This window comes from Sinocyclocheilus rhinocerous, unplaced genomic scaffold (genome assembly GCF_001515625.1).
Source record: "Sinocyclocheilus rhinocerous isolate Xijiao unplaced genomic scaffold, SAMN03320098_v1.1 scaffold1441, whole genome shotgun sequence".
Lineage (NCBI taxonomy): Eukaryota > Metazoa > Chordata > Actinopteri > Cypriniformes > Cyprinidae > Sinocyclocheilus > Sinocyclocheilus rhinocerous.
The window spans coordinates 890894-904644 of NW_015654063.1; the positions used below are offsets into that span (position 1 = coordinate 890894).

At 36.8% G+C, this 13751-nt stretch overlaps 1 pseudogene; it reads left to right on the forward strand.

Moving 5' to 3' along the window:
* Positions 1 to 13751, forward strand: part of LOC107716794 (alpha-1,3-mannosyl-glycoprotein 4-beta-N-acetylglucosaminyltransferase A-like) — a 54269-nt pseudogene that overhangs the window by 4845 nt on the left and 35673 nt on the right.

The window sequence follows — 13751 nt, forward strand, 5'->3', positions numbered from 1 at the left end:
TTGAGATGCTAAACAAATCGCGATTCAATTAGGGGTAGGAGTTTATATGAATGTATGTCCGAGGGGAACTTACTGTCTTTATAAAAGTTTAGATGGTATTTTTTCTTTTCATCTTGCCTCTGTATAATGCATATTGAAGTTCATATGTGCAGCCCTGCTTTGTTTACAGCAGAAACCAAGGAAACTGTTTAAGCGCCACCTGCTGGCAGAGAGTGAATCTGCGTCTCATTCAGCTTGTTTTTAAATTTCAATTTAGTTTAGTTATTTACATTTACATTATATTTAAATTGTCATTTAGCAGACACTTTTATCCAAAGCGACTTACAAATGAGGACAATAGAAGCAATCAAAACCAACAAAAGAGCAATAATAATGCAAGTGCTATATTAGTATATTATTATAGTGTTATATTTCAACTTCACAAATAAATGTGCAGCATTTTGTCCAAGCAATAATAAAAGGACATGCACATTTAATTTATAATTTGTCTTAAATCTCATTTTGTAAAAAATAAAATAAATTCGTGAATCGAATCGTGAAATCAAAATCGTGAATCGAATCGAATCGTGAGTTGAGTGAATCGTTACATCCCTATTTTACAGTATTTTGGTAATTATTATATAATATACTAAAACAATGTACTCTGCAGTTCTAAAATAGGTGCTCAGTAAAAAAAAAAATGAAAGTAATATTTTTATTTAGCAAGTATTCATTAAATTGATCAAAAGTGACAGTAAAGACATTATATAATGTTATAATGGTTTTCACAAAAATATTAAGCAGCACAACTGTTTTCAACATTGATAATAATAAGAAATATTTCTTGAGCAGCAAATCAGCATATTAGAATGATTTCTAAAGGATCATGTGACACTGAAGACTGCAGTAATGATGCTGAAAATTCGTCTTTGCATCACAGGAATAAATGACATTTTAATATATACTGTAAGAGAAAAGTTATTTCAAATTGTTATAATATTTCAAAATATTACTAATTTGACTGTATTTTACATTATTTCTAAGTACCAGGTTTTGTACTTCACTATGGCATGGTTAAAGATTTGGCATCTTAACTGAAAGGTTATATATTTAGAGCTCATAGGGCTGATCTGTGACTCTTTCTTATGCCCTTGATCGAGGTATTTAACCCTAGGTTGCTATAGGGGTCACTTTAATATGCCTGCTAAAAGTTGCTTTGGATAAAAGTGACTGCTAAATCAAACGAGTAATTAGATGGCACCTTACATCATTCCGCTGCTCTCCTGTTATAGTACCAGAGGTTAAAATGAACGGCACCGTTGCCTTATTCCTCCTATTTTCTTTTCTTCTGCTCCGCTGAGCCCACAGAGGCTTTGCATCCTCAGGGTGTGTGGAAAGCACAATGGGCCAAAAATAGCAGGCCGGGAAGGCGTGATTAGCCTAGGAGAAGCGGTGAGGAAGGCCGCCGTTTTCTAATGAAGCTCACTGAGAAGAGAGACTCAGCGCTCATCACATATACAGTACTTACTGCTTGTGCTTTTGTTGGGGCTGGATTGTTTTTCTTTGGGAGGAGCCCACGCGTGCTCTGTCAAGAGGAGAGCAGGAGAGCGAGGGGGTTGTGTTAAGCACACTGCTGAGAGAGAAACATAGAGATTTACAATGGAAAGCAAATTAACTCTGAGACTTTGAGAGAGAGAGTTTCACCATGCAAAGAAATGGATCTCTCTGACTTGATGATGCTCTCATTAATAACCATCAACTCATTCTGAGTGATGCACAATTCCCTATTATGCCTCCAGGATCATTCCAGATCATTCTGCTGTCAGTGTTCCAGACAAGTCCTCATTGAGTCACCATTACACTCTTATCACTGTGGCATCCCCGCCATTCTTCCTCCATATTAGGCTGGTGAATGCATTCATTGTCGTTAAGTCCTTGTACGTTTCCAGCCCTTGACATTTTTCAGTTTCACCACCTCACGCGCTTATGTCTCTCCAGTGCCAACGGCGGCAGTTCTCGAGAGCTGTCACTTGAATTCCTGTGCTGTCATTCCTGGCAGGTGTTATTGGTCTCCCTGTGTCACCTCGCTCTGTCTTTCTCTCTCTCACACTCTTATGTCAGGTGGTATGAAGTTTGAAAAAAATGTGGTACATTATTTCTCTGTAGGGTTGGGAATCTAGAATGAGAAGTTTGGTTTTGGTTTCATTATTAGAACATTTTATTAAAATACTACTGGAAGGGTCAGTCTACAAAAAAGATTTGTTACCGTTATTTAGCTGTTTAGAGCCAATACCCACTTTTACGGTTCATACATTTCTGTACACATGAGCAAAAATATCTTAACCTTATATGTGGGAATGAAAGCTATTGCTTTAGGCTTTGTTCTCTTTGTATATATTGTTTAGATAATATAGACTGGTACCATCATATTATCCCCTTTTTAAGTAATTAACTTTTCCATTAATAATCATAATAATATTTAAAAAAAATCTTCATAATGACAATCAGCATCCACTTCAAGGAGGACAATCTTTTTTTTTTTTTTAAATCACCTTATTTTACAATACTGTTCAAATGTTAAGAGGTACATTTTTTTAAAATACTTTTAAATTATTTAGATTTTAAATTACTTTTTGTTTTAACAGTGATGCATTTACATTGTCTAAAGTAACAGTAAAGGCATTTATAATGTTACAAAAATATTTTAAATAAATGCTGTTTCGTTAAATTTTATTAGTTAGAATCTTGAACAAAACGCATCATGGTTTCCACAAAAAATATTAAGCAGCACAACTGCTTTCATCATTGATAATAATAAATGTTTCCTGAGCATCAAATCAGCATATTAGAATGATTTCTGAAGGATCATGTGACACTGAAGACTGGAGTAATGATGTTGAAAATTCAGTGTGCCATCACAGTATAAATTACACTTTAAAATGTATTAAGATATATATTATTACTTTAAATTGTAGCAATATTTCACAATATTACTTTACTATATTTTTGATCAAATAAATGCAGCCTTGCAGGTGATTCCTCATGATTCCCGTCCGTGTTCTACTTTCGGTATAGTTGTCTCCTATATTACGCTGACGGTTCACAGAAATGCTTAATCCAATCAAAGCGCACGGCTAATGGAGCCAGGCATTAGCTCTCGAGGTCCAAACATCAAAATGGGAACAAAATAGAGCCAGAAAGCGCTGTAAGCAGAACCAGGAGTGCTTGACAGCTTGTGTGTCTCATCAGGGCCGGATCTGAGGGACACAGTGACAGGAAGAGGCCTGAAGAATGAGGGCTGGACAGAGAGCAAAAAGACACTGCAAAGAAATGAGACAGATGGCTCATCTGCATCGCGATAGGGCGGTTAGTTTGGCTTAGTGAGTCAGTTTAGGAAGTGGATTGAAAAGTGTTTCCCAGACTGCCATCACAGCTGGATGAGAATCAGGACCTAGTTTTTACATTGGTCATCAAGTGGTGACCTAACACTGTAAAATATGACAGACAAAGATTGGCTTTGTCAACATGCAATAATATTGAACTGCTGTGCTGACTTTAACAAAAATAATATAAACAACATAATAACAGTCCTGTCATTTTTTTAGATGTTTGCATATGTGCACTGGGCCTGCCTGGATGTTTTCCTTATGGATACTGCATTTGTGTGTGTGTGTGTGTGTGTGTGTTTTAATGTGCTTAGATTTACAGCTATTTGATAATCTTCCATTCTCTCATCAGATTTTGTCATTGATCTGCTTATGTTATGGCCACTTATGTTAAGGCAACAACATATGATAGATACGATAGGACAAAACAAATACAGTGCAGCACAAACTGTTTTTATACAGTCTATGAACACGAAGCGCTTACAATGTGCGCATCCGGTGTGCAGAATGATGCGCTTGAAGCAACATGGCGTCACAGCCTGATGCCGTGTTGCTTCAAGCGCATCATTCTGCACACCGGATGCGCACATTGTAAGCGCTTCGTGTTAAAAACTGCAAAGCACAAAGGGAAGAGAAATGATGTGTAGTGTATTATATCTGTGCAGCAGTTATTGAGCCTTTCTTTTAACAGTTTTAAGTTTCAGTTACTGTGCACGTTAAAAACAATTTATAGTCTTTTCTACGCCCGTGTTTACGAGAAAAAAAAAAAAATCTCGGATTTGGATCGGTCCTCTCTGACCGATACCCGATCCGAGAAAAATGGCATTATCGGAGCCGATACCCGATATGAATATCGGATCGGCGCATCCCTACAGGGCAGTACATGAAAAAGTATATTCAATTTTTATCATCTGATTTTTCGACATGATGCCGCTTTTTTATAAGCTTTTACATGTACCTTGTTTGTGGAATAAGCAGAACTGTATTTAGGCGCTTGCTTGTAAAAGAATAGAGGATTTCCATCGTTCTGTACACCCTGCAATTAATGAATGCAGCTTCTTTCTTTTTTTTCCCGGCATATATGCTAACTGGCAGAGAGGGGAAAGATTTCCTCTGTCTGCATTCCTTATTCCCTCATTCATAGTCTATTAATGTTTAGCTTCAGTCATTTAAACAAGCCCAGTGGTGATGAATTCAAACATGATGAGAAGTGGATGATGTGACTTTTGTGCTGCTGTGGACTCTTGTCCCAGTGATTCTCAAAAGTGTTTGTGTGTATTATGAGAGTTTTTTTATTTATTTTTTAAATAACTTCCTGTTCCTCTAATATTCAGTGTTCATTAAAAAATAGTGAAATTTAATTTCCAGTCTAAAGCAACTAGAGGCGTCCTGTTTTAAAATGATAAACTCCTCAGTTTTTAGAGCTCATCTGTTTCCTGTGGGGTTAGGCTGATGTCTGGTGCAACATGCAATCAAATTTGACCATTTTTAATTTCTTAATGCACACTTCTGGTCTAATTGTGAATGATTCATTGGTGCATGGTGCTCTAAAGAAACATCTTTGGTAATGTTTGTTTAAAATGTAATGAGTTTCTATTTCAGCTAACATCACCTAAGTCACACAGGCATTTAGATAATGCTGAATATTGGTTAAATGGCTATTGTTCCATTGTTTTAGCAAACTCTCATGCGTTCTGGCCCATTTTACATGATCCGGCTAATTCCTGATGGACTATTCACACAAAATGCGTTTTTGCATTGAAAAACACATGATGCAGGCAGTGGAATGGGATAAAATGCAAAGTTGAGACTCAGTTTCAACTTCTTTTAACTTGAGCACTGCGTTTCATGTGTGAGACACTACGCAAGACACGAGTGCAATGGACAAACACATCCATCAAACACATGTTTACATAGATAAAGCAATGGAAAAGCAGCACAGTGGAATGCAAAAACCTGTAAAGGATTACTACTGTATGGTAGATATTTCATGTTTGCATACAGGTGACAGCTTGAAGGTTGCTGTTATTGTTATTGGTTAAACACTCATCCCTCTGTAGATTTGCTGTAGCTCACCAGATAAATGGTTTCAGATTAGGCCTATAGGAGTAAAATTGGTTGCAAACACTGTTTCATGTTGACTTTCCAGGAGTTTCACCTAAAAACTTGCTGCTTGTGAGCTGAGAGACTTTCTGGACCTGCTGGCCCCGTGAGAACATCAACTTATATTCCCATGATGGAACTGAACTGCATTTCGGCACTTTGATTCATATTTCATGATGCCGTTTGAAAGTCTTCTTGGCTTCACCTTGTTTCGAGGGCTTAAGCAGCTTTGTTTTTTCTCTTGCTGATGTGGTTGCCTATGGACTTTCATCTTTTGTTCTTTGTAGTGCGTTTCTCCATCACACGACAGAACAAAGCCAGTCCCTCTGAAGGCGCTCTGTTCTCTGCGCTATTCCACAAGTTAAATATTTCCACTGATGTCCTCTGTGAGTGACTTTTTTTTTTTTTCTTCTTCTTTTTTCTCATGACAAATTTCAGTGCTCACCCTGAGTAATCCCTGAGGGGCGAGAGTGAAAGGCTGGAGCAGCGCTCCTGAGGTGCGTTTGAGTTTGAGAGGGCTTGGGAAAGAGAAGAATAAAGAAAAGGTCACATGGTCATCACTACACTCTCCTCACCTAAAACCAGAAGCTCTGCCTACAATAACAAATTTACAGCGCATAAAATTGATACCCAGGCAAAAATGTTAGGCTACTTGATGCTGTGGTCATTTTAAAATACTGTACTATAAATGTGTAGAAAAAAAGTTTATTTTCATAATCTTCTCTAAAAATGTTATGCTTTTTCTGTCTCAGAAACAACTCTTTTTATAACCAAGGCCCCATAGCTGGGAAAAAGTACTTTTAAGGTGCGAAATTTAATAGGTGAAATCTAGTAATTTCAATAGGAAGATGCACAATCCAAATGTTGCATGACTGGGAAAAAAGTTCCTCACGCAGACGTTGCTCGTGGTCAAGATGGTCACATGAATTTGGCGCATTGACCAACAAAGTGCTTTGTTTGAAAGTGACTTCTGTGTGAGTGTTGCTTCATGCAGTCATGGACAATGGACTTTTTTTGCCTGTAAAATTTCATAGAAAAAATTTTCACTGTGACTGCACCTTTAATCAACAATCAAATACTTCATTCTGATCAATCACGGCATTCATCAGCCAAGCAATTTTTCTAAAATTAATTGTATTTTTCCTGTAATAACTGTATTGTTCGTAAGTAACTGTGATGGTTTGTCTCTCATATCATTCCACACTCTTATTCTTGCATATTTAATATTGTAATAAGTGGACTAATGTACAGTCAGCCATTCGTTGTAGGGAACACAGGGTTTACTTTGCGATTAATGTACAGATGACTGCAATATTTCTTATTTCATTGCATAACATATTTCACCTCTTTAGACTCCAGTCAAATCCCGATGGATAAAATCGGCTCTTGTCCTACTTAATTTCCACCTCAATATTCTCTTTCACTTGTGCATATGTCACATTACATAAGTTTAATGGGTTGCTGATGCTGTTTTCTGTTGTCAAATACAGTGATTGTTATGATGCCTCCAGATGCGTATCTGGATGATGAACCAGAGCATGTGTCTGCATTTTGGTGATATAAGATATTGTGCATCAAGACACATCAAATGTGTTTAAGTGTAATAAAATACAGGACGAACATCCCCATTTTAAAACCCATTTGGTTAAGGATTTAGGTCATTTTCCTTAGAGCGGTTCATTAACATGCTGTTGGCAGGGTGGTTGACAGCGTGATTGGACAATGTGTCCATTTTTTGTCCTCACTATGTAAATCAACAGCTCTTAGTAAAATAAGCTTAATCCAACACCAAATGGATTTTAAAACTAGGTTGGGACTTTTGTATACTTCTGTATTATACACAGACAGGTTCGACGTGCCTTGAAACACAATCACCGAAATTCCGAGAATGTGCACACACACTTTGGCTCATCCATCACATGTACTTTCTATATGAACATCTGGGTAGAGGCCTGAGAGGCGGGAATGGAGGGGCAGGGGAAAAGATAACAAGATTACTGGGATGTGCAACAGTTTATGTGCTAATCCATTTAAAGTGGCTGCAGTCTGTCAGGATATTGAATGGACTTTCTGTGGTTGAGACAGACACTAGGGTAATGGTGATTTAAAGGCCGACTGTCCTTCATGGCTGGTTGGTAGATTCTTGCAAAATTAGCTATAATCTGATGCTGGCATGATGTTGTAATGCAGTAAAGAACTATTAGAAACTATTGTCAACCAAGAGGCCGGGTCCCACTAGGGGACCACAGGATGGCTTAAAATTATTTAAATAAAAAAAAAAACATTTTATTAATATATTGCATTTTCTATCTCTAATCTAAATGCTAAAAAAGCTAGAAAAAAAATCAAGATAAAACTTAAATCATATTTTTTACTAGTGGTCGACCGATATTGTTTTTTTGACTGCCGATATCTTGGAAAGCAGGATGGCCGATATAAAGCCGATATAATTTTAATTATTTTAATTAATGTTTAAGAAATTTGAAATCATTTGAAAGATTAAAAAGTAAATGTGTTAAATAAACATACTTATACTTTAGATGACAAAGTATTTTTCACAAATAAATATTTAATAAAAATATAATAAAAAAGGAAGTAAACTCTGTAACTATCAGGGCACTCAGTATTCTGGGAAGTTTGTGTGCATTGGGATTTGGGAATCATATTTTTTCAAATAAAGCCAAGGTAACACTCATTTTACATACAGCACACAGTGGAAAAGACATGAATATGGCAGTGGGTAAAAGCATAAAGCGCAGCATAATTTGAAATCACGAGTTTAAAGTTTGTCGATCGCGCATCTTCAGTGAAGCTGAACTCTCCTCCTGTCCACATTCAATTCACACGGACCGACCGTCACGCAGAGAACACGCGATCATGCAGGTCACATGCACACTTCACAAGATCTCACAACTGGATCCGACTAAGTTTGCAAGGTTTTTGAAATTAGATGTTTATTAGACATTCAAAGATTTGTTTAAATGATATAAATGCGTATTTGCTGAATGCTGATGACAAATGAGAAAGTATTATAATGTTTGCCTAATAATATAAAAGCAATCATATAATACTTTTTGTATACATTTTAATTCCTTTGTTTAACAGTTCTATCGGATTATTAGACAGACTTCTATCCGAGAAAGTATTATAATGTTTGCCTTTCTATTACTAATAACATAAAAGCAATCGTTATAATACTTTTTGTATACATTATAATTCCTTTGTTTAACCGTTCTATCTGATTATTAGACAGACTTCTATCCGTATTAGACAGAACTGTTAACGACAACGGCGAACAAGAGGGAGAATGTGAGCACTGTGTGAAAATAAAAGTCCGTCGCGCCCCGCCTTGAACGCATCGGCCAAACAGGAAAACTTATCGGCCGATGTCGATATTTAAAAAAAAAAAAGCCAAATATCGGCCGATATATCGGCCTTGGCGATATATCGGTCGACCACTATTTTTTACTGTATATTTCCCCTCCTTCTCAGTGATTTATGAGGCCAGTATTTTGGCAGACTAATACAATAAGTTGTAATGTAAAAGTCTGAAATCATATCAGTCAGTTTTTGTGAAGTCTGACTAACAGACTTGTAATGTGATTGTAGCTCGGCCTCGTCCATCATTTATACAAGTTATTCACGTTATCAAACTATAAGACTTCTTTAAATTGAGTTGGCTAGCTTCATGTGAAACTGTATTTCAAGCTGTCGTTCTTCAGGATGGTGAAGTTGCTAAATACTGCAGAGGCGTTGATATGTAAACACAGGAAGTGAAGTGCTCAGGTTCTGACGTTAGTATCATGAAAATTTCCAAAAGGAGCTATTTTTGCGGCATGAATGGTCCGAGTGTACTGAGAAGGGAGCTTTGGGTTGAGAAAGTGAGACTATTCAGGAGTTTTATTTTTAGTTTTAGTTTTTTAAAGACGTTCTGCCTTATGTTCACCAAGGCTGCATATATTTGATCAAAAATACAGTAAATTTAACAATATTACAATTTAAAAATATTATAATACTACAATTTAAAATAATTGTTCTCATCATTACTCCAGGCTTCAGTGTCACATGATCCTTCTGAAATAATTCTAATATGCCTTTTTGCTGCTCAAAAGCATTTCTTATCGTTATCGATGTTAAAAACTGTTTGGCTATGTTACATTTTTGTGTAAACCGCATTTCCCCCCCCCCTCACGATTCTTTGATTAAACAAAGTTCAAAGGAATAGCATTTATGTGAAATGGAAATCCTTTGTAACATTATAAATGACTTGATCAGTTGAATTGCTGAATGAAAGTATTAATTTCTTCTGTCTAATGTAGCCCAGTGTGCATAGATGTTTTAAAATGAGTACCGAGCTGTTCAGTATATGTTCTTGTTTGAGCCAAAACACCTTTGTCATCCTGCGTGTTGTGTAAAGCCCTTAAGGATGGTAACAGCTGCATGTGTACACATCCATTCTCTCTTGTACATCACTCAGCCCTCAACAAGCTCTCTGCCCAGGGCTGCAGCACTATGCTGCATCTTATTTAACGTGTGTGTGTGTGTATGTGTGTGTCTGAGACAGACTAACATATAATATGCCCGCAGCTCTTTTAAAGTGTGCCTTCTTAATTCGGATTACAACCTAGACGCTTGAACACACTCAGGGCAGTGTTGTTTTCTTTATAGTCACACAGGCCTAACATTTACATTTTTGTTTGCCGATGGTGTCGGATGTATTAAGAAAATCTGCTGATCTGCTAACAAACGTGTAATGTGATGCTCTTGATATTGTTGGATAGAGTGTCTTTACTCTCCAACATACTAAAGTCATTATCTTTGGTAATATGAGAGTTTCCTATAGCACTGGCTGATTGCCTGCCCAAACCACAGAGGAGTTCAGTAACAGTTCAGCGTGATCAGTAATATAGTATTGAGCACAGTGAGCTGTTGTGATCCCATGCGGCTTTAGATGGTTGTATTTTGATGGAGTATTACAGCATGCATGCATTAATCTTCTTGTACAGATCTAAACTGGTTTAGCAACTATATTTCTGCAGTTTTGTGTGTAAACTGCATCTGAACAGCGAAACTGCCTCAAATGAAGTAGAATATTTTTGTAACATTAAAAATGTATTTACTGTCTCTTTTAATAAAGTTAATGCATCTTTGGTGAATAAGTGCAATTTCTTTAAAAAATCTTACATCAAACTTTACATTGGCAGTGTAATGTGTGAAGAAAACAAACAAACAAAAAAGATATAATCTATGAACAAAATATTTGTGTGGTACATCATATTTTCCAGTCAAGCTGTAATTTTCTCTAGTTATGCAAAACAGAATGTTTAAAAATATGTATTGTTTTACAATAAAATTTTATGTTCATTCATTTAGCAGACATTTTCATCCAACGCGACATACAAATAAGCATATGCAGCTATGAAACTAGCCTTAGCGAGATAAAGTTCTAGGGCATTTTATTTGAAAATATGTTTCAAATTTGAGACGTTGCAGAACGTCATGACATTTCAGAAAAAGTTTTAATTTGATTTTCTTACACTGCTGGACAGTTTTAGTATACAGATTACTAGTTAATTAATTAGTAAGAGTGCAAAATGTATGTTAAGAGTCCAAAAGAGCCCACAGTTGAAAAGAAGGGAAGAGACCCGAAAAATGCAAGCCAAGAACACAGGATGTAAACCCTGCACTACTGTAGCTGAAGGGGAAACTGAAATGCTGAGATGCTGGATCCTTACAAACCCCCCTCTGTGGTAAGATGAAGAGCTTGCTGGGAATGTAGAAGCTTAGGATAAAAGAGAGATCAAGAAGAAACCTGTGAGAGACTTGCTGAGGTCAAACAAACAGTCATTCTTCAGCTGTCATAGCAGAAGTTCAAAGCGATCAGGCTCCTGTCTGTATGAAGAGAGTCTGACATTTCTACGTAGACACAAATTGATGTTCTTGTGGCAAATTGGACGTGAACATCCTCACAGAAATTGAACCGTGAGCTTTTGGATTCGCTAAAAAAAATCAAGGTTGATTGACCGAAAAGGTTTGGTTTCAGTCAGATACAAACCACCTGTACTGTCTCCATTGTGTGTAGACCAAAACATTGAGCTTCATGAAGCCCCAAGACCCTTTCAGATGCCTTAAATGAGGTCTGACTCACAGCATGTTGAGTCTGCAAATAAAGTAGGCGGCGGGACCCAAGGCTAATCTGCTCTAGCAGAGGGCATTTCCCACTGGAACTGCCTCAGACCACAATCTCTCTCTCTCTCTATTCTTCTCTCGCTCCTCTTCATGCTGAGCAGCAGAAAGATAACCTTCCTGGAACCCCATGTCTCAGAGAAACTATGATGCAATCAGGAAAAGGCAGGCAGGTCTGGTTCCTGAAAATAATGCTTTTGCTGACTTCAGATTATGGACAGTTCAACTGTGGTTTCTTTACATTTTAGAAGATTTTTTTTTTTCAGCCTCAAACTTATGACAATTTCATGTTAATGTTCATTGAGCTTTTTTGTAGCCTAGCAGCAGTTTTATGCAAAACACCTAAAAATTCAAAAGGATGCATTTAGTCATGACAGATTTGTTGTTTAAGTGTCATTTAGCAAGTGGATTTTCATCTTATAGTCACATGATCTTGAAAAGTAATGAAGCATTTTCATGCAAAATACTACTTAATTTTTTTTTAATGGTAAGCAAAATCAATTTTATGTCCAAGCAAGCTTATACAGGTCTAGATAAATTGGTACATGTTTAACCTGTTGGTAAGATGTGTCACTGGCTTAACTAATAGTGAGCTGTGCCTCCAAATACTGTTACAAACACTATTATAAATTATTTCAATACATCCAGATATTCTGAAAGTTAAACCTTGTTTTGGCTGGTATATGAAAATAAAACTTCAAATAATGTGCTGCACAATAATACTGGAATAGGTTTGTGCATTCATTTGTGTGTTGTTGTCTGTCTTTGTCTCAAATTTGTGTTAATATTTATATTTGTATGTAAATGTAAGTAGTTGTTTGCATATTTTCCAGTGACGCAACTTCTACTTTTGTCATCTTACCCCTGATGTTGGTTAAGTGCCGTCATTTGAAATCACTTGTTTTTTAAATTATGAAAAAATATTTTTAGTTGATCAAGAAATAGAATTAAGAGTATTAGTTGTACCTCTCATTTTTGCTTGCCTAGCAGTGTTAAGTGTTATTCATATTATTAGCTCAAATTAAACTTGTTTCAGTTACCAAGGCTTTCAAATTTTTGTTTTCATAGTTTTTCATGTACTTTATGTACTTTGTTTTAATTACCTAAGCACTGCATGGTTCTGACCTCACGTTATGCCTCTCTCTCTGTCCACCCTTCCTCTTCTCTCTGTAGAAAAGTTGGTAGCCTATCAGAGGGAGTTTCACGCCCTGAGGGAGCGCCTGCGTGCGGCGGAGCACCGAACCCTCCAGCGCTCCTCTGAGCTCAACGCCATCCTCGAGCAGTTCAGACGGGCCATCGCAGAGACCAACGGCAGCAAAGATGCTCTCTCCAACTTCTCAGGTTACTGGATGTTAACATGGATCTACACAAAAGAGTTTATCACCGTATTATTATCTGTCATGCAGTGAATTGGCATATGTTCCACAAATTAGTGGGAACAAATATATCCTTTGTATAGCTGCTTCCTGTTTTCTAATTGGCAAACAGTTTATTTACCTACACGTTATTAAAGGGGTCATATGATGCTTTTTTAAAGATAATTATTTGGTGTATTTGGTGTAACAGAATATGTTGACATGCTTTAATGTTCAAAAAACACATTATTTTTCAAATACTGTACATTATTGTAGGTCCTCTATGCCCCGCCTCTCTCAAACACTTCGTTTTCTACAAAGTCCCTCCTTCCGACAAGCGCAGTCTGCTCTGATTGGCCAGCTGACCCAGTGCATTGTGATTGACCGAACACCACAAGCACGCGACGGAAATGTAGAATATCTCTTTGGTTTTGAGACTTTAGTCTTTGCAACTTCAGGGATCTTATCTATGCACAATCAGCTTGTAACACTCCAAAGAGAAAGGAAAACTTGAAATCGCATCATATGACCCCTTTAAAGAGTGCAGCAGTGCCTGTTCACTTTTTCAGTTGCCCTGAAGAATTTTTCCTATTTATTTTTCCCATAGGGATTAAATAAAAGTTATAAGCCATGAACAGAAGCAACCCAACTACGAGGTGAATTATAACATTAAACGCATTGAATCAAAAAAAGTATTTGAAAATTAGACAAAAAGACAAAGCCAAACTTGAATGTAAAGAGG